Source organism: Malaclemys terrapin, chromosome 8, assembly GCF_027887155.1.
Source record: "Malaclemys terrapin pileata isolate rMalTer1 chromosome 8, rMalTer1.hap1, whole genome shotgun sequence".
NCBI lineage: Eukaryota > Metazoa > Chordata > Testudines > Emydidae > Malaclemys > Malaclemys terrapin.
The window spans coordinates 27,912,062-27,938,270 of NC_071512.1; the positions used below are offsets into that span (position 1 = coordinate 27,912,062).

A 26,209-nucleotide genomic window follows, 5' to 3' on the forward strand; every position below is an offset into this window, starting at 1 on the left:
CAGGAATTTCACCTAAGTAAAGATTTCAGGATTGAACCCCATATGATGAATAGCTACTCAGTCTTTAACTAATTGCAGATCTTTACACTATTTTAATTGTACTAGTGGATGTAATAAATCTCTCTCTGTTTAATGAAGCAGGACCTTATTGACAAGAAGCACAGCTGTAACTTTGCTTTTAATTATTTTAAATACGTGAAGGGGACTAGGTCTTTACAAAGCTAATAATAAATGAACAATTCTTCTCAGAGATTATGATGCCAAAAAAATTAATACCCCACACTAGTGAGTAGGTTCCCAGAAAGCTTCAAATTGAGCAGCTTAGCATGCATTAAGTTTGCACTGCCTTGTTTACACTAGAGTTTTTTTCAGACCATATTAGCTAACACCTTCTAACAATAAACCTTTGAATTCTACCCAAGACAAACTCTAAAAAGTGTACAGGACTTCTGATTTCTAAGATGTAGTTACCATTTAACCTACCCGTGGTTGCCTTCAGATTTTTCATTGAGCTAACTAAAAACAAAGAAAATAAACTGTTGGAAAACCATCTTCTCAACAGGCTGTGAGGAGTCAAGCAATCCGGGGCTTCAGTGATGATGAGGAAGTCGGTTGATTTAGGCTTCACAATTTGGAAATACAGAGTCCAAAGGAGAACTGTGCAGGAAAATATAAAGAAGGTGGATTGGAGTCTTTCACTTAAAGGCTTCTGCCTAAAGTGAGAGAAGGCTATATCAATCAGAGGAGGTTGACAAGATCATACCCCTTATTGCTTCTTTTTTGATTCTCAAGGAATTCCTATCTGAAAAAAATAAGTCGTGGTTTCAGCAAAGCTCTTAAGTAAATACGTAAAGTTGAGCACATATTTAAGTGATTTACTGAATAAGAGTAGGATACTTACACACTTAAATTTAAAAATGGCTTAAGTGATTTGCTGAATTGGTAGTATATTGCACACATTCTAATCTTAACATGTTAGAAGTAGTTGCTTTTATTCTTCCTCTAGATGGAAGTCAGTGGTGATATAGAAAAAAGATAAATGCACACATAATTGACTGAGATTGAGGCCTGAGCCTTCAGCCTTTACACAAGCACAATCCCATTCACTTCAGAAGGAGTTGTGTGCATATAAGGAGGACTGCAAGATTAGGTGCACATAAAATGAGCACTTTGGAAAATATAAAATAATTTCCACCTTCATCTATAGTTCTGTTTACTGTACAATAAAGATCAGAATCTATACCACTATAACATCATAGCACCCATTTATGATAATGGGTCAGTTAGGCTATTAGGAGTATTTAGCTGTTTTGCAGTATGAAAGATGCCTTCTTTTCCCAAAACCCATGTACTTCCACGTTAGCCTTGTTTGGATGAAACATACCTACCTGGATTAAATGATTAATATGTCTGGTTGATCAGATGTTTTTACTTGAACTTGGAGGATATTATTTCTCTGGTCCTTTTCTCTTTTCACTGTCATCTTCTGAATTGACACAGTAATCATACATTGTAAAATGCATGCTAGGTTGGGACATTAGAATGATTGACAATTGTTTGGCAATGCATAGGCTAATCCATATATGACATACAATTTCTGGCAACAACTTCATCATTGTGTTTCTGAAAATAAGAAATGAGCCCAAATACCTGAAAATAACTCAGGTAAGCTGCAAACGGGTTACATTTTGAGTGCAAATTCATGAATATCAAGGCTGCACCTTCTTCTCTTCACCTCATTTAACACAGTAAAGCTGTTTGGGAGCGCAACATGTAGATTAATAGCTATTATACCAGAAACTGTGTATAAATCTTCTGATTATCTTTTTGGATATAATGTATTAAATGTTATATTATGTAATGTTGTGTAGGACAGCTAGCAAGGTACCAATAAAAAATTGGCAAACAATTCTTGCTCATGTGGATGTTGTGTACCTAATCACTTTGTTTTGTTGTTTGTTCCATAAGTGTTGTGCAGTATAAATCTAAAAATTGAAAATTTATTAAAATGCCTCTTGAAAGTTAATCCTGTGAGGTCTCCCAGCTGGCATTTCCACTGAAAATATTCCATCAGGGATAATTTTAATGCATAACTGTATCATGTTCAGTTGTAGATTTATGTAAATAGTATAGTTACTTCTAGGATAGGGCCCTGCCCTACAAGTACTATTCATGACTTGATTTATACTTGTGAAAATATTAACTTGTAGCCTGATTAGGGAAATCTTGGTTTATATGCCATCTACATGCTGCTTGCACAGGTTAACTCTATCTAAGGGTGAGTCTAAATACCACAACTGAATTTTCACGAATAGTTTTCAGCCATGAATCAGCATTGTGGTGGGTAAACAGCTGTTCATATGATTTCTCCAACACAAACACATGACTAGCACATTGACATTTGAATCTGACAGGGAGAGTGAAATGACCAAGTTAAACTGTGGCAGTATAGAGGGAAATACCGCCTCACTAAATCACTTCACCATTTGCATGAAGATGTTCCAAAAATTTGAACTAGAAGGAACAGGCATTAACATCAAGTGAGAGAGTATGTGTTTCCACTCAGATTTGCAGATACCAAGCCAGGAAGACCTGGAAACAATGGCCAAAACTCTGTATGTGAAAAATAAGGAAGTATTGTCAAAAATAAAGGCTAAAGATGAATATGCACATGACCAATGTTATTATATAGTGCGTTAATTTCAAAAAACAGATAGGAAAATAAGCACAGAGGACATGAAATACATAGAAAATTCTAAAGAATATGTCTGCTTAAGGTACGTGACTGTGCTGTTCCAGTGCAGGATAAAGAACAACAGAGAACAGAATGTGGATGCACTTATGCGGTGCATCAGTTGGCACATGCTGATTGGATAACTGGTCACAAATGGATGTTATGTATACAATTATCCAACTTTCATCCATAAAGCCCAGAATTCAGCAAACCATCCTTATTCAGCAAAGCATTTAAGCATGAGCTTAAGCCCCATTTGCCTTAATGCAGTTACCTTAAAGCTAAGCATGTGTTCAAGTGGTTTGCTGAATAGGGATGGACTTATGCACATGCTTAAGTACCTTGCTGTATTGGGGCCAAGATCTGTTTTTGTATCTTTGAATGCACATATTTTGTTGCTGCAAGTGAAGATCGGGTTTTAAAAACTTGCCCTTAATAAACTCTTCACTCGTTAGACTAAAACTAGAATTCACAATATATACATTTAACAGATTGAATAACATTTAACATTTCATGTTGTTTAGCATTAGGGTAGGGAAATATATTAATACATAGAGATTAGGGCTTTTTTAAAAGTTATTCCTGGGGCATTTTTGTTGCTGAGAAATGGAAGTAGCAAGCTTTCATCATTTCTGGTGTAAGTATTTTTTTTAAAACACATATATTGTTTCCTTTATAGTTTATACATCGTATTGCTGGAAACTGTAATAGAAAAATATATCTTTTTTTTTTAAATGGTTATACTGTATGTTCATGAAAGACATAAAATGAATCCAGGGAAAAACCTTGTAAGTGACAGTATACAGAAGCGGATATTGTTTTGATGAAGAGCAAGTGAAGAGGTAGTGTAATTTTAGATAATTCTACATAGATCTCTGAGAACATTTTTTGAAGGCTAAGCTACATATTAGCACTGTGTCACAAAGAAATGAAAAACTGGCAATTTCTTTCCCAACCTACTATATATTTAGGCTTGGCAGATTTCAATTTGTTTTATATATATATAATTTCAATGTTTTACTTTTAAGCATTTTTAAAAACTTGTATAGATTTAAATTTTCACAGTTGAGCAAAATTCTGAGTTTTAAGCACTTATTCAATTTTCATTTATTAAAATTTCTGCAGTTGCTGGAAATTTTGGGAAGGGAACAGACAGCAATTATTTAATGACATAGACATTGAGATTCAAAAAGTTAAAGTTTAAACTGTTAAAACACAAATTGTCAATCACGTCACAATATATAAAGTAAATATCCTTAAATCAAACTCTGTAGTAAGTTCTCAGGTAGTATTTTTCTTACTTTGCCTATCTGTACATTTCAGTTATTATAATGAAATATTTTTGTTGGGTTGTGTGTGTAGAGTGAAATCTATGTTTACTGACATCTACCGATAAAAATCTAATCCCTCCAAGCCTAAATATATTTATCAAAGAAAAGTTGTATTTGACTTTGATTCACTCTACGAATTTGAAGTGTAATAATAATTTAAAAATAAAAAAGGACATACAGTAACTCTTCACTTAACGTTGTAGTTATGTTCCTGAAAAATGCGACTTTAAGCGAAACGATGTTAAGCGAATCCAATTTCTCCATAAGAATTAGTATAAATAGGTGGGGTTAGGTTCCAGGAAAATTTTTTTCACCAGACAAAAACTATATTTAATTTCTTTATTTATACACACACACAGCATAAGTTTGAAACAAACAATTTAATACTGTACACTGCAATGATGATTGTGAAGCTTGGGTGGGATATTTCCCAGGGAATGCCTTACTGCTAAATGATGAACTAGCATTCAGCTGAGCCCTCAAGGGTTAACACAGTGTTGTTAATGTAGCCTCACACTCTACAAGGCAGCACGAATGGAAGGAGGGGAGACAGCATGACAGACAGAGACAGAGATACTCACCCTGTGTGAGAGAGAGACACACACACATTGCCCCTTTAAGTACGCTGAACCCACTCTAAGTACATTGCCTCAGGAATCAGGAGGTTGAGACAGCAGCTGCGGCCAGCAAGCTCCCTCTGTCTGAGCCCTGTCGTGTCTCCCGCTCTATGGATAGGGAAGTGGGGGGCAGGAGCAGGGGGGCGGGGGACACCGTGACATTAGCGCCGCCCTCCTCCCTCCCCCCTCCCCGCACAGTAAGCAGGAGGCTCCTGGGAGCAGCTCCAAGGCAGAGGGCAGGAGCAACACATGGCAGTGGGGAGGAGGGACAGCTGAACTGCTGGCAATTGATAGCCTACTGGGCGGCTGCCACACAGGGAACTTAGGGGAGCAGGGAGCTGATAGGGGGGCTGCCAGTCCACCCTGGTTCCAAGCCCCCACCAGCTAGCTCCAATGGGCTGCTCTTCCTACAAGCAGTGGATAAAGCAGGCAGCTCCCAAACAACGTTATAAGGAAGCATTGTGCAACTTTAAATGAGCACGTTCTCTAATAGATCAGCAACGAAACTACGTTAACCAGGATGACTTTAAGTGAGGAGTTACTGTACCTTTGAATGTATCCCTTGCAACTCTAATTTGTAGCCATTTATTGATATAGCATCTGTAAAAAATATGTTTTAATCTCCTTTCCTAACATCATTATTATCACTATATGTCAGCATTAGAGAGAGTCAGATAATTACTTTATAAAGCAAAATAATCATGTTTATTTGGAAATAATAAGGACATAGGACAGCAGCAGAACATTACCATCCCCACAAAAGACATGGATTCACACAAAGTCCTCCTCTCGACATAGCACCGTCTACACTGGGGTTAGGGTCAGTATAACTACATCACTTAGGGATGTGGAAATCCAAACCCCTGAGCTATGTAGTTATACTGACATAAATTTGTGTGTAGACCTGGGCTTAGATATTTTCCTTTAAGGGAATGAAATAGTCTGCTTCTCAGTGACGACTAGTTATCGATCCCTGATGTACTCCCTGAGCTGTAACTTTCAGAATTGCCAGTTCCAAGAGATGTCACTGAGTGTATGGGGAATAGTCTTGGCCCTGACCAGGAGGTTATGTGCCTTGCTAGTCTGTTCCCAGCAACTGCTGATCCCCAGCTGCTAGGTTACCTTCAGCTGCCAATATACTAGGATGGGCCCAGTATATTGTCTACTAAGAGAACCAGGAGTTTGCATTTGTTTTCAAGGTTTAAGACCATTTTTGTTCTTTGTTTTCAGTTCAAATGTACCTCTCTCTTTTCCTCTGCTGTTCAGGCTTTGTACATCCTTTTGCCTTTGCAATTGACCTGTAGTCTTAAAAGCCTATTTTAGGATGCAGTAAGCCAGTAATGCAGCTCAAATTCTGAAGAGCACTAGAATAAATGGAGTTAGACATTCGGTTTTGGCCTGTATACCTCTACTGCACAAACACAGTAACAAATGCCTGCAAATAAATCAATTTAAGGGGCAGAGTTCATCTTTTTGATTTTTTATGATAGGGAATTATTATAATTAAATACAATTTTGGTGGTGATTTGTCATCTTTAGTGCAATATATATGCTGAGCAATTGTACCTTAAATTCTTCTGTATTTTCTTGTTTGAAAAATGCATTTAAATTTAGAAAAAGGAGAAAAAATAAAGTTCAATTTATTGTCAAAGCTGGTAACTTAATCTTTCGTGACTAAATTGAATCTTTTGAGATTATACTTTATCATATACTATCCTAAAGTCAGGGATGTTTGGCAAACAGACAGTAAGTGGAACTGATATTTGTTGAACCAGCATTCAGAATTACCAAAAATAAGGCTTTTTTTAATCATGATTTTTCAAATAATGTTTTTGTAAGAATTTGATGAAGTTAAGAGCCTAATAAAATCATGAGACAAAGTCATAGGCCCGTCCTGAATCCTGCAATTAGCTCTAGACAGACAAATCGCTGCAGACTTCAGTGGGGTCCTACGTGGATGCAGGGGTCCACCCACACAGAAGCAGTGGCAAAATCAGGACTGTAGTTTGGAATGGCACTGTGTATACATTTCCGTACAGTTGTCAACGTACCTGAGTCCTGACCTAGAGTACTGCTGCTCTTCCAGTACTGGGGTCATCTGTCAGTAGTACTGATTTGTCAAATCTCTTTTGAGCAGAAGTGCAACAAGTTTTAGTACGCTTCATCCAACTGTTTCTTATCTTAGTGTCTCGGGACTTTTAGCCCCCAATACTTTTGATCTGAAGAGTTTGGTTTTACTATTTTGGTATACCTCCCAGCATGACCCAGTATACCTGGCTGCACCACCAAAATGTGCATTGGTTTTGTGATGTGAATAGAGATGAGAGTGAGATTACTTAACACATATTTCACTTGTAGCTTACATTAGAAATTGAATCCAGTTCTCCAGTGATGAAAGTCTAGTATGTTAATCCACTGCTCTCTCCAGGCACCTCTTTCATCATATTTTCATTCTGAATACAAGAATCACACACTGCAAATTTGGTAGATGCATAATATAGGCTGTCTAAACTTCACTCTCTTTACATATTTTACATATGAATTCTTCTTTAATTGCTACAATATTTTATTTTGCTCCGTTACTGCTATATTTTTTCATACAGCTGTAGCACTCATCTTGTCATCTTATTTTTAGTCTATAGACAAAAAGAGTGAGGCTATCAAAAATAGCCCGAATCAAGGTGAATTTCACCTGGTTGTAGATTCAGTCACAAACTCTAAACATATGGCTTTATTATGGAAAGGTCTGCCAAGTTCAACAATTCTGGTCTGAACAGAAAGCAAACTCTTTCTCTGCCCCCTTCGATAGGTTCTTACACCACACTCCTCGCCATAAAGGTTGAGTGCCTGTGTTCCAGGGATTCATTTGTGTTAAAGCCATGAAAAACTCAGATATCTTTTGGTTCTTTTATATAAATATTCTTAATGTAAAAACTGAGGGAATAAAAGTTGAGAAAACATATAATATATTTGCCAACCGAATGTTCCTCGACATTTTCTGGGAGGAATCAGCTGTTCCTTACGAGGGTTACCATCGCTTAAAAAGAAAGTTTTTTTTTTTTAAAAAAAAGCCTTTTTGTGAAAGAAAGTCAAAATAAGCATTCATTTAATTAGTTTTACAGAGGAAGAAAATTATAGGAAAAAAGAGTTGAAGCTATAAAAACATTATGGTTTTAAATTAAATTCTCAATGAGAATTAGGTTGTTGATAAATTGAACAAAAGCAACTGGCTGTGGTAGATTCAGAAAGCAATTTGTATGCAGTTTATCAGCGTTAAATAGCTTTAGTACAAACACTATTTTTTTTATCCAACATATTTTGAAGAGAGAATTATGAATGCATTTGAATTCAGTAGTTTGAGAACCTTTAGCTAGGAGTCAATACATCATCACCTGGAAAAGGGACTTCATACTGTCCATTCATTTTCCAACAATGGAAGTGTCGCTTATAAAACCATTAAAACATAACCTTAAAATTAACATGATGAACCAACAAGGAATAATTAAGCTGACAGAAAACAAATGGACTTGTGAAAGGAAAGGACTTAGAATGCAAGCTCCAAAAATACCCACTAATGAATAATTATTTTAATGAGAGTGTATGATCCTGGAGTAGATCACATTAGCTAACACTAATATAATATAGTTGTTGGATATTAATGACACATACGCTTAGTTCCCATTTTAAATCTCTGTTGAAAGAAAGACTGAGTGATCATATGTCCAGGTACAGTGTCTTTACTTCCCTTTTCATAGGGGAGACCTACCTGAGAGTACTGGAAAAGTCATGCAATCTTTCCACCATAGATTCCTGGGAATACTGTCTTTGGGGATAGAGTCTGTTGGTCTGGGTGATGTATTCAGTAGCCATTGTGCAGCCAAGTTGCCTTCACTACCACAGAATGTGTGGGCAGGTTATCAGAAGATATCTCTTCCCACCCAGGTATAGGCCAAAGATGTCTCACTAGCCTATTGTTTTCTCTATGGTTCAGTGCAGACACATACTATGAAGCGCTGCTCTGCTGTACACAGGGGATGCGGAGTGATGCATACATGATGTATGCCATAGAATATAACCATTTCTCTCTCCCAATTTATGTCTGTCAGTGATACCAGATGAATCACTGATGTCAAAATCTAGAGACTTCCAGTGTCAATGACTTAAAAAGGGATATTTGCATTTGCCCTGGAGGGCTAAAATTAAGTGAACCAAAATCTTGGAAAGAGAGAAAATTAAAGTCATTTGAGTGAACAAATGACTTGATGTGATCATTCAGGAAGGAAGGAGTTTCCTTGGATGATGTGGAGTTCTTGGAATCATTGTCGATAATTCTCTGTAAATATATGCTCTATGTGCAGTGGCAGTCAAAAAAAAGCTAACATAATGTTAGGCACCATTAAGAAAGAGAGAGATGATAAGACAGTAAATGTCATAATGCCACTACATACATCCATGGTGTGCCCACATCTTGAATACTGTGTACAGTTCTGTTCGCCCCTCAAAAAATATATTTTAGAAATGGAAAAGGTACAGAGAAGTGCAACAAAATGATTAAGTGTATGGAACAGACTCCATATGAGGAGAGATTAAAAAGACTGGGACTTTTCAGCTTGGAAAAGAAATGACTGAGGAGGGGTATGATAGAGATCTTTAAAATCATGAATGGTATAGAGAAAGTCAATAAAGAAGTGTTATTCACATAACACAAGAACCAAGGGTTTCCCAACAAAATTAATAGGCAGCAGGTGTAAAACAAACCAAAGGAAGTACTTCACACAACGCAGAGTCAAGCTCTGGAACTCTTTGCCAGGGGATGTTGTGAAGTCCAAAATTATACTGGATTCAAAAAAAGAATTGGATAAGTTCTTGGAAGATAAATCCATCAATGGCTATTAGCCAAGATGGTGATAGATGCAACCCTGTGCTCTGGGTGTTCTCTAAACCTCTGACTGGACAATGGGATGGATCACTTTATAATTGCTCTGTTCTGTTCATTCCCTTTGAAGGAACAGGCATTGGTCACTGTTGGAAAACGGGTCACTGGGCTAGCGGGACCATTGCTCTGACCCAGTATGGCCATTTTTATGTTCTTATGACAGCAGAAGCAATTTCTGTCCACCCAAAAATACAATTACAAATACAAAATATTTAATACTTAATAATAAATTTGAAATAATAACTGACCATATTTAAGCAGTCATTGCTCTAAATAATTGCTTGAGGAGTAACCATATTAATTTGAAATTGACAAGAAATAGGCAGTTGATATGGTTAAACTTCCACTAATAGTTATATATTAGTAAAAGTTTGAGGTAGCTATTAGGTGATATTCAATACACTCAACTGAATTTTTTTATTATTTAATCCCATTTTTTTTAAAGAGAGGTATGGTTTTATTTAACTTTGGTACATAGGTTTTAGAGAAATAAGCATTTCCCATATTAATAAAGTGGTTTTATTTAGTTATGTTATTGTTTTGTGTTTGTGTGTGTGTGTGCACTCAAATTCTAGGATTCTTGCATAAATATGACATGGAAGCTTGCTATGTTAAACAAATGTGATTTGGAATCACTGAGGGGCAATAAGCAAGAGGCAATAAAAGGAGCCATTTTTCAGTCACTTTTCCAACTATGTTCCACTATATCCAGTGAAAGAAAATTAGAAGAAAAACTGTTGAAACTATAAAAATATGGTATTGTATATTGTGTAGAGTTGGTCGCATGCCCAACTCATATTATTATCAGGATGATACTTATAGAATTAAACTCTTAATTATTTTAAACTTACTTTAAAATGTCATGCTGTTACCTCCAAATTTTGTTTGTAGAACACTAAGCATCTATTTTGTCTCACTTAAAATATGCCACATAGAAGATATGTTTGGATTTACAAATAATTAAATCAGGGATTTAACATATATTAATATTGTCAGTATTTCCCTTCCAGTCTTAGGTCAGCTCTCACATAGAGCCTGCTGCAAGATTAGGGCCTTGTTGATAGTTAAGGAAGAAAATAAAATTAGTGAACATTAGCTAATTAGGTATCGTTATCTCTTTTCCTTTTTAACAGAGCATTGGAGAACATAAGGCACAATTTTGCTTGCAGTTGCTTCTGTACAGTATTTTTGACTACAGTGTGTTTGATTGTGTGTAACTACAAGAAGAATTTGGACCTGAGGGTGAGATTTTCAAAAGTACCTAAGGCAGTTAGGGTGCCAACTCCCATTGAAAATCCCTCATGCATTTTCAAATATTGTACTGTGAATGCCTAATTAAAGGCAACTTTATCTCACTATATGTGAATTTAAGCAAACTTCAGATTAGGGTATAATTTTTTTTTCTCTCTAACACCTAATATTCAGTAGTCTACTCTTCCGAATAAGCAAAAAAATATTCTTCACATACAGAAGCCTAAAATGTGGTACATTCCCCAAAATGAAGACATTTGTAAATTGACTGTAAATGCTACCTACATTAAAGGTAATTAATTATGGCACTAAATAAATTTCAAGATCACCACACCTAAGGAATTAACATGGCTTTTAATTAATATATTGTTGACTGTCTAGTTGTGGGAGATATAAAGCCTAAGAATTAGGGCTGTTAAATTATTAAAAAAAAATATCATGATAAATCGTGCAATTAAAAAAATTAATTGCGATGAATCTCATTGTTAATAATAGTATACCATTTATTTAAATATGTTTGGATGTTTTCTACATTTAAAATATATTGATTTCAATTACAACACAGAATACAAAGTGTACAGTGCTCACTTAATATTTATTTTTGATTACAAATATTTGCACTGTAAAAACCAAAAGAAATAGTATTTTCAATTCACCTAATATAAGTACTGTAGTGCAAACTCTTTATCATGAAAGTTGAACTTACAAATGTTGAATTATGTACAAAAAAATAACTGCATTCAAATATAAAACAATGTGAAACTTTAGAGCAGAGATTGGCAACCTTTGGCACGCGGCTCGCCAGGGAAATCCACTGGCGGGCCGGAATGGTTTGTTTACCTGCAGCATCCACAGGTTCAGCTGATCACAGCTCCCACTGGCCGTGATTCGCCATTCCAGGCCAATGGGGGCTGCGGGAAGTGGCGGCCAGCACATCCCTTGGCCTGTGCCACTTCCCGCAGCCCCCATTTGCCTGGAACGGCGAACCACGGCCAATGGAAGCTGCGATTGGCCGAACCTGCAGATGCTGCAGGTAAATAAATTGTCCCGGCCCGCCAGTGGATTTCCCTTATGGGTCGTGTGCCAAAGGTTGCCGATCCCTGCTTTAGAGCCTACAAGTCCACTCAGTCCTATTTCAGCCAATTGCTCAGACAAACAAGTTTGGTTTCATTTGCAGGAGATAATGGTGCCCACTTCTTGTTTACAATGTCACCTGAAAGTAAGAAAAGGCGTTCACATGGCACTGTTGTAACCGGATTCGCATGATATTTATGTGCCAGATGCACTAAAGATTCATGTGTCCCTTCATGCTTCAAGCACCATTCCAGAGGACATGCATCCATGCTGATGACGGGTTCTGCTCTATAACGATCCAAAGCAGAGCAGACCGATGCATGTTCATTTTCATCGTCTGAGTTAGATGCCACCAGCAGAAGGTTGATTTTCTTTTTTTGGTGGTTCATGTTCTGTAGTTTCCACATCTGAGTGTTGCTCTTTTAAGACTTCTGAAAGCAATCTCCACACCTTGTCCCTCTCAGATTTTTGACAGCACTTCAGATTCTTAAACCTTGGGTTGAGGGCTGTTGCTATTTTTAGAAATTTCACATTGGTACCTTCTTTGCATTTTGTCAAATCTGCTGTGGAAGTGTTCTTAAAACGAACATGTGCTGGGTCATCATCCGAGACTGCTACAACATGAAATACATGGCAGAATGCGGGTAAAACAGAGCAGGGGACGTACAATTCTCCCCCAAGGAGTTCAGTCACAATTAACACATTTTTTTAATGAGTATCATCAGCATGGAAGCATGTCCTCTGGAATGGTGGCTGAAGCATGAAGGGGCATACAAATGTTTAGTATATCTGGCACGTAAATACCTTTCAACGCCGGCTACAAAAGTGCCATGCAAAGGCCTGTTCTCACTTTCAGGTGACATTGTAAATAAGAAGCAGGCAGCAATATCTCCCATAAATGTAAACAAACTTGTTTGTCTTAGCGATTGGCTGAACAAGAAGTAGGACTGAGTGGACTGGTAGGCTCTGAAGTTTTACATTGTTTTGTTTTTGAGTGCGGTTATGGATAGAGATTGCACTACAGTTCTTGTATGAGTTGAATTGAAAAATACTATACTTTTATGATTTTTACAGTTCAAATATTTGTATTATAAATAATATAAAGTGAGCACTGTACACTTTATTCTGTGTTGTAAAAGAAATCAATAAAGTTGAAAACGTAGAAAAACATCAAAAAATATGTAATACATTTGAATTGGTATTCTGTTGTTTAACAGTGCGATTAATTGCAATTTTTTAATCACAGTTAACTTTTTTGATTTAATTGCGTGAGTTAACTCCGATTAATTGACAACCCTATTTAGAATATTTGTAAAATTAGTGGTTCATGGATTAAAATGTAAGATTTGGTAATTTTGTTTAGTGCTCCCACAAAACACAAGATTTAAATTTAGTGCATCTTAGGGTATTGAATTTAGGAGACTAAATCCTTATAAAAATGTGAATTGCTATAAATGCTGAGGTCTTCTAATACCTTAAATGTCTCAGTGAAGTTAAGTCAGAAGAGAAGGCTAGTTAGCAAAATGAAAAAGATCTACCGTCCTTATTAAGTCCATCCTGATTCTCTTCTGGGGAGAGTAATATTTGTCTTTTGATGTAAACTGTACCAGCTTGTTAACTTTGTTAACAGCAGAAGATTATGAAGTGACCTGGTAATTTTCCCTCTAAAGATAGAGAAAAGGGGTGAGAGCTAAGTACATTTTCCTGCATTTTAAGTATGCTATAAGCCACATTTTCAGGCTGTTGTTATCACTTTAACTAGTCAACATTGAGCTAAAATTAAACAGAAATTGAAAAGACACTAATGCACAGGGTGTAGGAATTTTGTCTAAGAGCAGTAAACATTCCCCTGCACTGTACTTTTTCATAATCCTTGCTTTAGGAGATAAACAATGTGAGGGTTTCATTGAGGGTTACTATACTGGGGTTCAATGTAATTAAGACTCAAGCCACAGGGATATTACAGAATGAAACAATAGCAAACAACATGACGATGGAATGTGTTTAAAAATATTTAAGCTCTACCCTTATGTTCATGCCAAAAAGAATAAATAACATGGAGATAATACATCTACCTATTAGTGTGTGAAGTTTAGAAAATTAATTTATACTCACAAAAATAATTTCTGAAGGCACAGAATATTGTTGAAGATTTTCTATTAATCAAATGGATATATAATTTGAGCTGAAATGGTCCTTCCATTTAAAAAAAATTGTATATTGGCAATACATTTGCAAGGGATATCCTAGAGGTTTTTGCTGTATTGAGAAGAACTCTGACCTTATGAAGACTCCCTATCCTATAGAGACTTATCCATATACTCTGAGGACCCCATTGTACTAGGTGCCCAAGGAACTTACAATTGAAGTTTTCCCATTGAATCAATGGGAATAATCACAATGCATAATGATAAACATATGTGGAAGTCTTTGCAGGATTGGGACCTGTAAGTATGTGCTCATGTCAGTAAAATCACGCATACTTAAAGTGTTTGCAGGATAAGGGCCCAATATGGAAAAATCAAAAGCACCTCTATAAACATAACAGTAAACATAACCTGGGGCCGATTTTGTTCAACATCTTTATTAATGATCTGGATGATGGGATAGATTGCACCCTCAGCAAGTTTGTGGATGACACGAAACTGGGGGGAGAGGTAGATATGCTGGAGGGTAGGGATAGGGTCCAGAGTGACCAAGACAAATTGGAGGATTGGGCCAAAATAAATCTGATGAGGTTCAACAAGGACAAGTGCAGAGTCCTGCAGTTAGGACGGAAGAATCCCATGTACTGCTACAGGCTGGGAACCAACTGGCTAAGCAGCAGTTCTGCAGAAAAGGATCTGGGGATTACAGTGGACGAGAAGCTGGATATGAGTCAGCAGTGTGCCCTTGTTGCCAAGAAGGCTAACGGCATATTGGGCTGCATTAGTAGGAGCATTGCCAGCAGATCGAGAGAAGTGATTATTCCCCTCTATTTGGCACTGGTGAGGCCACACCTGAAGTACTGCATTCAGTTTTGGTCCCTCCACTACAGAAGGGATGTGGACAAATTGGAGAGAGTCCAGCAAAGGGCAACGAAAATGACCAGGAGGCTGGGGTACCTGACTTACGAGGAGGGGCTGAGGGAACTGGGCATGTCTGCAGAAGAGACGAGTGAGGAGGGATTTGATAGCAGCCTTCAACTACCTGAAGGGGGGTTCCAAAGAGGATGGAGCTCGGCGGTTCTCAGTGGTGGCCCATGACAGAACAAGGAGCAGTGGTCTCAAGTTGCTGTGGGGGAGGTCTAGGTTGGATATTAGGAAACACTATTTCACTAGGAGGGTGGTGAAGCACTGGAATGGGTTACCTAACTTAACTTCCGTCCTTAGAGGTTTTTAAGGCCCGGCTTGACAAAGCGCTGGCTGGGATGATTTAGTTGGGGTTGGTCCTGCTTTGAACAGGGGGTTGGACTAGATGAGGTCTCTTCCAACCCTAATCTTCTATGATTCTATTATTCTAATTGTTACGATATTCCATGTATATTTATTTCAATATAAATACTCAAATAAATAAATAAATATATGGACCTCAAAAAGTTGGAAGTCAGTGGAACTACTCAAGTGAGAAAACGTATTCACATTTTTAACTAGTTGTGTGATTGGGGCCATAGGATATTAAATGAAAAAAAGATGATAAATGTATTTCAGAGTGACATTAAACTGTTATGTAGTAATTTGTTATGTCAACCCTGGATCTGAAATGATTTTGTGTATCAAGCATTTGTTCAGATATAATACATATCTTGAACCAATCAGTTGCTATTGCCAGTGGCACTTAGTTCATGTTAGCATTCTGTGGAGCCATCAGATGATTCACTACTTTCATCAAGTGGATTAATCTATGACATAAAAAATTAAAAAAAAAATACTTGTACATTTCTCAAAGCTGTGTTCTAAAAGTAAGAGTCCATTTTCATTGCAGGATTTTTCCACTGAGTAAGTGACCTTGATATTCATAGGCTCCCTCATCATTCATTCCAGATGCATAGCTCTCACAGTACACAACAATGAGACATGTTGTAGAGAGAGGATCGAAAGACAGTACAATCATAATGCCATACTTGTGGGCTGGGAACATCTGGATTCTCATTTAATTTTGGGGTAGATCTCCCATGGAAATTTGAACTTCTGGAACTGGATGCCAGATAATTGTAAAGCAATTGCTATCAGCCAGAGCTGTGACATGATTATTAGAAGGTAAAACATTTCTTCTGGAAATAAATCAATGAACCTACCGTTATTTTCTGTTTGGAACTGATGATGATGATGATGATTGATGATAATAAGTTAAAATAATAATTAATAATAAACATATTGTTTTTGTTATGTACCAGTGGTATGCTCATCTTTTTGGAGATGCTGGGGAAAATTCTGACCCTATTGAGGTCAATGGCAAAACACCCGATGACTTCAGTGGAACTGGAATGTCAATCGGAAACTACACCTTCTAGCGAAATCTTTGGTTCATTATTATCAGCCTTTTAGTTTGGAGTGTAATGTCTTCGTTTTTTGTTTAGTTTTGCAGTTTTTTTGTAACTTTTTACTCGAGTGTAAATTTGCTTTAGTTTTACTGTATTTTACTGTATATTTTTATGCTGGTGTCTCTCTCAAGAAGAAAGGCTTTATTCTTGCGGGTTTTTTGCACTGTTGATTTCCCTGGAATTCTGATTTAGAGAAAAATCAGGAGCCAGATATTTTTCGCTTGATGGTAATGAGATGGGCATTGACTAAATAGTCGCTAATAGCAGATGTTGAGTACTGTAAGTTTTAATCACAGAGCTGAAGTATGATGAGTTCCTGACATTTTGAAAAGATATTAGAACAAACTCTCAGCTGATTAGTTTTAGTGTATAAGAGCAATGTATAATGTACTTGTGCATTTGAAGCAAACTTACCAATTGCTACGTATACAGACTCGGTGCTGAGAAGATTATGCTGCCCTCTTTAAATTACTATTCCTTCAAGCCCCCCAGCACAGCTAGGGAACTCCAGAAGGGATTGTACATTTCACAGGTCATTGGCACAGAGAGAGAAAGTGAGAATGACTCTCTAGGCCAGTGGTTAGTGTACTCCCCTGCAAGTAGGGAGGGGGATGCTTGGGTTCCAGTGCCGGCTCCAATTAGTATTTAATTATTTATACAAAGTGGAACAGCTTCAACAGGAGAGAGGGAGACAGCCCTGACTCAGAATAGGAAATAGCTTGGTTGTTAGGGCACTGACTTGTGAGGGGGCACAACTGGGCTCAAGTCCCTGCAGATTAATATCTAATATGTCCTTTATCTGAGGACTGTATATTAAATTTATTTTTGAAACAGGGAGCTGGAATAGGAGCATGGATTGATACCTTGGTCTCCCACATCCCAGGTGAGTGTGCTAACCACTGGGCTAATGGTTGTAAGTGTGGAAGTGCACCCACCTCCTCTGGTTTTGTGAATGAGATCCAGTTTTGTGCCTCGTGCCCATAATATCAAAATGTTTCATTCCAATAATATCTAAATGATTTATTTTCATGTTTCCATTTTTTTTCTTTTTTCCTTCTGATCAAAACAATTAGCTGAACTGTACCAAATTCCCAGAATGTTTCAGTTGGCCCTATTCCCTTTTTTTTTTGGAGAAAAAAGTTTTGGCCAAAAATTTTTGCCCTGTGCTAGTTAACACAACTTTTCAAAAACTGCCCCCACTTTTATAGTGGCACCAAGAGGGAACTGGTGCCTTACTCAGTTCAACACAATGAAATGCGAGATTGTTTAAATGTTAATATTATTATGCCCAGATAGCATTTGCCTTTTTTCTTTTTAAAATATTTTTTTAAAAGAGGGGGAAAATTAAAAAGAAGCCCACATAAGTATGCACAGTTAAGTTCCAAAAGACTAAAGAAATACAAACTACATTCAACAGTGCAGTGCGTTTGACAATGCAGCTGACAGTATAGATTCTATAAATTTGTATATTATACAGGAATTTTTGGCTATGTTGGTAATCCTGTATGTTCAACAACATAAATTAAAATATATCAGCAAAAAATGGGGAAATATTATATAAGTGTATATAGCAAAATTAATGTTACTGCTGGTATGGTTTTCATTTGTGTGTCATTTTGGCCTGCCATAGTAGGAATTCTGTTATAATGTCTTTAACAGCCTATCCGAGTAGGTGTCATGCTTTTGCCATCTCTGAACAAGCTCTTGGGTACAGGATCAATATCTGGCCAAAAGTATTTATTGTTGAACTTACTCACCTGGGTTCTGATTCAAAAAGGTTACTTAAATATGTGCTTAATGTTAAGTATATACTTACGTCCCATTGATTTAGTGTGCTTTCCTGAACAGTGCTGCTTTCCTAAATTGGAGCTCTATTACTGTAGGAAGCGCTTAATTTTTGCATTTCTCGATTTAAAAATAAATAAGATATGCAGCTGTGATCAAGAATCAGTGAATAATTTGTGAGTTTGTGAGGACAGATGAGAAACGTTTGACTGATGGCTTTTCTAACCAATAATGGTATCTTATAAGATTATTAATGCCTTTCTGTTATAATGAATAAAGTTATATTATTTAAGATCTGTCAGTCTAGTAATTTCCAGTACACAGTCAAACTTCTGACTAATAGTGTGGCAGCACCAAGTGGATAGTTTCAAAGCAGCAGTGTTGTAAGCAAGCTGAATTGAAAGAATAAACAACAATTAACCCCCCAAACGATGTCCCTGTTTCAGCCACTCACAAGACACTGTCAACTTGATTTAAAAAAAATTATTACTGTAATTATTGATAGTGCATTGTTAAGCAGCATATCCTTTGTGTGTATGTTGGAGATTTTTTAAGAGCAGGTTAGACAAACACCTGCCAGGAATGGTCTAGATAATACTAAATCCTCCCACGAGTGCAGGGGACTGGACTAGATGACCTCATGAGGTCCCTTCCAGTTTAATGATTCTGTGATTATGCATATAGTGTTTAGCAGACTGGTTAGTGTATTCCTCTCAGTCTTGCTTTTGCTACAACAGAGGAAATAATCCCAGTTGTCTTGTTTTGTTTTTAATATCCGATGTATTTCTGATTTTTTCATTAATCAAGATTTTCAACACTCATTGCTTCTAAAACCTCTCACTGGGGCGGGGATAAGAGATCATTTTCACACTGAAGAGAAGATTTGTTTACTGGCTCTTGGACAGTTCTCCCATAAGGACCTTGGATCACCTGCCTAAGCAGATCCCACTCCTGTGGATTATTGAATGAGTTTGGTATATTAATGCAGCTTTGATTGGTCCTGCTCTGAGAAAACCTGTGAGAGTTAGTTGTTTAGCACCAAGGAAAGTTTTCCTTCATACCCTACACTTCAGATGGATCAAAGAAGAGTCTGAATGTTATGTGCCTCAGCAGTTATCCCCTCTTCGTTATGCTGCTAGAAATCTAGATCATGGTACTATATTGGTTTCACTTCTGATTTACACCTGTATAAATGAGAGGAGAATATATACTACTGTCTTCTAAGCAGCAAAACATAGGCTGTCAAGCTGTAAAGATGCCTCAGGTCCTTGGGGTCTGAAAGGCATTCCGTTGCTTCCAGTGCCTCTTTATAGAACAAGGTGTGCATGCTTCAATTCACAGATCTGGAAGGATGTCTTATAACATAAAACAAGATTTGGTGTATTTCTGACTTTGAATGTTTCTAAGTAGTCCATACCCCGATGAGTTCCATGAGCAACAGCTATAGGGTAGGCACATTGTCTACTATTAAGAGTGGAAAAGGCAATCCATTTCAAGTGAATGCATTTCTCTCATGAAGGTCTTCCAGATGCCACAATAAATTAACAAAGAACTCTTAGAACATTCCTTGTTCACCAGCATCCTCATGGTGTTGTCAAAGTACTGGCTACAGGGGATTCTTTTCTCAGCAAGACATTTTTCAGGAATGTCATATAGGAAATTAGCAGACCACTGGTGATTCAAGTTCAACCACGGTATAAATTAATTCAGTGGTTTAGCATTAGGTGACTGGTTTCAGAATAATGATTCTCGGGCCCTGAAAATCTCTGATGCTTCTTGATCTGAGTCTAAAATATAGAGGAGTTGCAAGAAGATGAGAATCATTTTGCACTGTTAATTAGAACCCTGTGTGCCCATCAAGGACATGTAAAATCTGTTGTGTTCTGTTCTTTGTTTGCCTGTTGCCAGGTCTTGCTGTTCTTATTTAATTATTTAGAGTCACAGGACCAGATCTTTGGGTTGCGTAAATAGAGCTATGCAGATTTACACCGGCTGAAGATCTGATGCCTCAGTATTAGATTTGAACATGGGCCATTCTGATTTTTCTACAATTACTAAGAAAAGAGTTTGTATTTGAAAAACATTGGAAGATCTTGATATTGTCTGGGTGGAGAACTTTTCTGCGATGTTATTGCTACTGAGTTTTTTTCATGTTAAGATAGTTCTGATTTAGCGTAGATATTAGAGAAGAATAACAATCTAACTGCAATAAACACTGATACTCCCAACAGATTTTTCACTCTAAGAGGTTAACAGACCTCTCTGTGTTGAGCCAGCTCATTGAAAGATATATGCTGTTCCACCATGGGCTTCCAAGACGGTTAGCCCAGCAGAATCTGAAATTAAAGAATTTCAGACCTACCTTAATGAATATCTTCTGGTCAGGAAAAGCTGTTTTCCTACAGTAAATAGATGAACGTCAGTAGTCTCAATGTGCTCCTCCATTTCAGGGTTTGAAACTTCTACTTCCCAAAGATGAAGACATTTTTCTTCTTTAAAAGATTGTTGGGAAAATGCAGCCTTTGATTTTAATGTATACACTTCCTAAAGTCTTAGACCCTCTCATTGGGAAGACTGCATTTTTTCACAGGTGAGCTCTCATAGAAATATTTCAGGCTGGGGAGAAAACTTATTATCAGATAAAAGAGTCTGCAGCATAACATACTTCTCCATGACGTTGGAAAGGGTGATACAACATGTAATAATATAATACAGAGAAAAGAAGGGAGAGGAGCTTTTCGCAAAAGCCAAAGCAAAGAGAGAACCCAAATGGAGGAGAGGGGAGTGAGAGTTAACACAATACAAACCTTGAAATGGGTAAAGAGCAATACAGAATACAATCAGTCTTTCTTCCTGCTGTTTTATCTTTAAGACACATTGTATCTTTACTTGCTGAAAGACAGAAACCCTTACATCTGTTTTTACTATAAAGCATCTAAATACAAAAAAAAGAAAAGAAATCAATTTACCTTCAATGAAAGATTAGCCTGAAGGTTTAATTGGAAATATGACTATATTTTTTGTCAAGTTTAGTATTGCCATTATGGCATCACTAGTATTGCCATTATAACATCATTGTTTAGTGAGATAAATATTAATGTTAGCTTTGCTACTGTGTTTTCTGTCTCTTACAGGTTTAAATCACACCCAAAGCATAATTTATGTATGTATCTATCTACATATGCACAAACACAAACAGAACTTGAGCCATGAGACCATTCAAGTTCAGATGACCATACACTATTTTATTAAAGTGGTGTGTTTGTCCCTTCCCTATTAAAATGACTTTTGAAAGAGGCATCCTGCTTAAAGATTACTTCTCTGGTAGGAACATATGGTAACATTTTATATTCAAATAACCTAATCTTCTAAAGGAAATGAAAGTATCCGAGTGTACTCATTAAGAAATAAATTAATTCATCATTTTCATATTCATCATCAATCATCACTCACTTGTGTCCAGTTTTCAGTTAAGATTCTCTTAACAAAAATATTTTTGTCCTTTACTGAAAGGATGGATGATGAATTTTCATGTTGTTTCAAGTTTTGATGGTAGCTGAGCTGGCACAGCTTCCAGAGATCCAAATTCTGCTTGGATTTGTAATCTCATTGACATGGCGGGGTTGCATGAGTTGTAATTCAGGCAGAATTTCATGCAGGATGTCCTGTTTTGGTAGTGTTAAGTATAGCTAAACTATACTGCCGGGCATACACACGTGATCAAAGTAAGAAAAGTTACTTATTTTCAAGGTGCATATTTATGTAATTAGAAAAAAGGATCATTTCACTTAGAATTTTCACTAATTGTTATGACTAGGTGTAAAGGTTACCATTAATTAAACTTAAGCTAAACTTTTAAATATCAAATACTTTTCATTTATGTAAACAGTATAAAGCTTTTTTCTGAAACCAATTTCTGAGAAAGCATCTCTCTTGGTAGATATAACTACTCTAAACAGCAATAATAAAGAAAATAAAGTATGTGGTTTGTTTTTTTTCCAGAGATTGTACAGGCTTGTTTTCTGACTTTTTTTAAGGATTTGGACTAATATGCATGAAAATGATTAACCCAGCCTAGGTTCCTATAAGATGAAGATGATCACGGTCTGCCATCACGCTGTTAAAATGATGCATAAGCCTACCAGCATTCTCAAATGATCGAGTATTATTGCAGCCTCTTAAAAGTTGGGCACTGAGATAATTTGGCTGGTTTTGGAGGAAGAATGTACCATAACCCCTGTGGTTCAACTTTCATTGAATAAATATGGCATGCTGCTGTTTTTGTTCTCCTTGTGTATGGAAGAGCAATTAATGTGTCAAAAAAGAAGCATCACAAAATGTTCTGACTCTTTTCTTCAGCAAAAATTGTAAAACTACATTGAATCTGTTTTTAAAGTTATTGCCCAACACTTCAGGGTGATATATCCAAAACATGAGATGCAGTCTGTCTCTCACACACTTTACTGAAAGGTATCATAATCTTTCTATGAGTGTTATAACAACTAACAACATTATGGTACATCTATATGTATATTAAAGAAACTACCATTCTTTTAGCACTTTTACTCAAGATATTACCAGTACATACTGTATATGCTACAAAAATATCTTTATACCAAGTTTTTATTGCATATATCACGTTAATGTAGCTTTGGTGAGAGGTTTGCAAGTATTTGTTTAATTGAATATAACTAACTATAACAACAGGAGTTTACAATGGTAAAAAAAAGGGGGGAATTTAGAGTTATTTGTGTCATTTTATATGTATATTTGTTTTGTATCCAGTTATTGGAGGAACCCTAGAAGACAGGGTGGCATTACATGATACGTACTGAGAATATTATCATTTATATGTATTGGGTTGTTTTAAAAGTGCTCTTATGCCCTGGAGATAAGATCAATATAAATGCTTGGAAGATAGATAAGATTACAAGCATAACTATAGAGCTGGGCAAAACACTTCATTTAAAAAAAAAACTGTGGAAAACAAAAATACAAATATTTTTGTTTAAAAATTGGAAAAAAAAACCTCACCCTAAAATGAGTAGGTATTCCTACAGTATGCTACTGGGAGGTACGGATGGCTTCACTAATACTAATATATAATACTTATGATACCTAGCATTTATATTGCATTTTCTCTGTGTACATTTTAAAGTGATAGGCTTATTCAAACTATTGATGTCGAATTTTAACTAAGCATTCTTCCAGGTACTTACAGACAGTTGAAAAATATCCCCATTATGTTATGATGTGGATGCTTCACAATCCCTTAGGATAGCACTCTGTGCTTCTTGCACTGCACCCAACCTGCTCTAGAGGGTTGACTTGCTCCTTTGGGAGAACCAGAAGAGATTGTGATTTTGTAGTGGGTGTCAGATAGAGACCACTCTAACAGCCAGGAGCAACTTACTCCATTATAATTAACTCTACTTTCTTGTGTTAATTTCTGTATATATTACAGGGTACTAGAGGTGAGCAGATAAGATTTTGCTTTTAATTTCAGTACATTTGCTCATGTCTGGGAGATATGTGGTAATGAGTTATGTGCAAATTTTTATTTTATGTATATATATTATTTTCCCTACAAGGTACTCTGTGCACCAGGGTGCTGGTGTTTTGGCTACTCTATTTGTTCAGTATTCAATTCTCCTGAGTAAATGAACCCATTAACATCCTGATGAGTTTTTGCAGATGAACTACTTCTGCTTGGGTTTCCAGTATGCACAGGAAGATTTCTCCATTTGATCTTATGAGGGTGCGGTTGTGGAAGTCTTAATGCACATCAGACACTCAATTCAGTGATAGAGCTTTTATCAGCATATAGAATGGATCACAGGACTTTTTACAGGACATTTTGGGGAAGCTACTGTAGCTCAGCACAGCCTGCTTAAGCAGATGATTCTGATGCTGTCATTTTTTCTGTCTCAAATGCTATATTTTCCAAATGCTCTAATGTTGTACCACCATTACACCTTTTCAAGAGATAGATTAAGGGTCAAATTCTGGATACCAATGTGCAAAGACTAATACAATAAATTTCAGTGACAAAAAGTATGTTGTAGAATTCAACGCACTATCATTCCATTTCAAAAGTCCTGAGACAAAAAGACATGCAGGAGATTTAGAACAAATACTTGTGTTACAGACTTGTGCTTGAAAATGGTTAAAGGGTATGTAAGCTGGGGGAGCCCCACTCATTTCCATTCAAACGCCACACTCGCTGTAGTGTCAAAAAGTTACTTGTCCTGGGGTTTGGCTTTATTAACAAGGGGTAGCATTTGCATTGCCCTGACTCTGCTCACATTGAAACCAATGATAAAACTCCCACCCAACAAGAATATTTAAAAAATAACATCACATAAACTCGCCTCTAAATCTTGAGAGGCTTGGCTGCTTTGGGGGCTCATTTTCTAGCTGAAGCTTTTTTTATGACTTGGCTGCTGCTAGACTGCCTTTCCTGAGCATCTGAATCAGACCGTAGCATCAGCTTAGAGGATAACTCCCACTTTCCCTTGTTCACAGTGGAGTCTAATGAGCCACATATGTACCAGTGAATCATTGGGACTTATTGTACATCTCTCTGTAGAAGTCCAGCACCCACTAACATGGGGAAACATAAGAATCTCGCTGTCCTATTACAGGGACATGCAGTAGGTTGTGTAAAACAGAGTTCCATTCTTTCTGTTGGCTGTAGTAAACATCCCTCATATTACAAGCTTTGTAAGGCTTGATGCCTGACAGTTACATGTTTTCAAAGTGTTGTCAATTGTAGGAATTAGTAACAATTTTGTTTCAAACCAGAAAAAATAATCCCTTTCTGTTCCTTTTTTTGAGGACAGAGATCACAATTAACAATTTCCTGAAAGTGCCTAGCTGTATGGAAAAAATCCCTATAACAGACTATATCAGTTTTGTATAATGTGTCTAGTAGAGTCCCTTCTTGCCAGCCCAGGGTCTGCTTTTTGCACAAGTTAGCCTGTAGTGGCATACATAATAGAAAGCAGGTTCATTAGAATTTTCTAATAAATGCATATTGCTAATTTACATGTATGTTTTCAACCATAGCAATAATTTCTCCAGTTTATGTTTCTGACAATGATTTGGAAACTGTGACAAACTCACTCTAGCATAAAATCAATACAAAGCAGCTTTCTGTATTGTGAAATAGAAGGGCAAGGTTTCTTTATGCTCTAAATGAGAATGAACAATGATTTGCTTCTTTATGTGGATACTTGTGTTTATATTGTCTAGACCAGACTCAGCTTGCCAATATCAATATGTTAATTGAAAGTTAAGTGATAATGGATGAGGAGCAAGGATATTTCTATGGCAGTACAATTTCTGCAGAAGATTAGTGCATTAGTAGTCCGTTCTTTGAGATCTGAACTTAGTTAAGCCAATTCATAGGTCAGACGCTTAGTCTATATAGTGCATTATTATTATTGTACATGGGTACAATATGTGATGTAAAGTTCGAAATTACATACATTTACAAACTTACACTTTATAGCAAGATTATAATAAGACACAAACTGCAACTATAAAATGTTATCCATATTTTAAAATGCAAAGTATTGAGCATATCCAGTTGAGGGGGAGCATATACCATAAAGTTCATGTGCAAATTGGGGTTTGCATACCTTAGTTGTGTGCCCCCATCTTTGAAAATGTGTTCCTGCAATAAAACAATTTCACGGCACATTAAGAGCTCAAATGGAGGTGTCATTTCACCTCAACCATTGTTTGTATTTGTTTGTATTTTGTACTTTATTTCTATTATTGTCAGTTTTAACTGTAGAAGCCCCAGGAATCATGGATAGGTGTTTTGAAGAAATCAAAATATATAAAACAATGCAATTTCTTAAGGAATTCAAATTAATGAGATACTCTGTGGACTGTGGACTGCCCTGAGGCAGGGCTAGAAATCCAAGGCTTCACAGATTCTTCTCTGTTCCC

General features: G+C 36.7%; 1 protein-coding gene across 1 annotated transcript in view; it reads left to right on the forward strand.

Moving 5' to 3' along the window:
- Positions 1-26,209, forward strand: part of TENM2 (teneurin transmembrane protein 2) — a 1,031,222-nt gene that overhangs the window by 111,435 nt on the left and 893,578 nt on the right. The window lies entirely within an intron of this gene.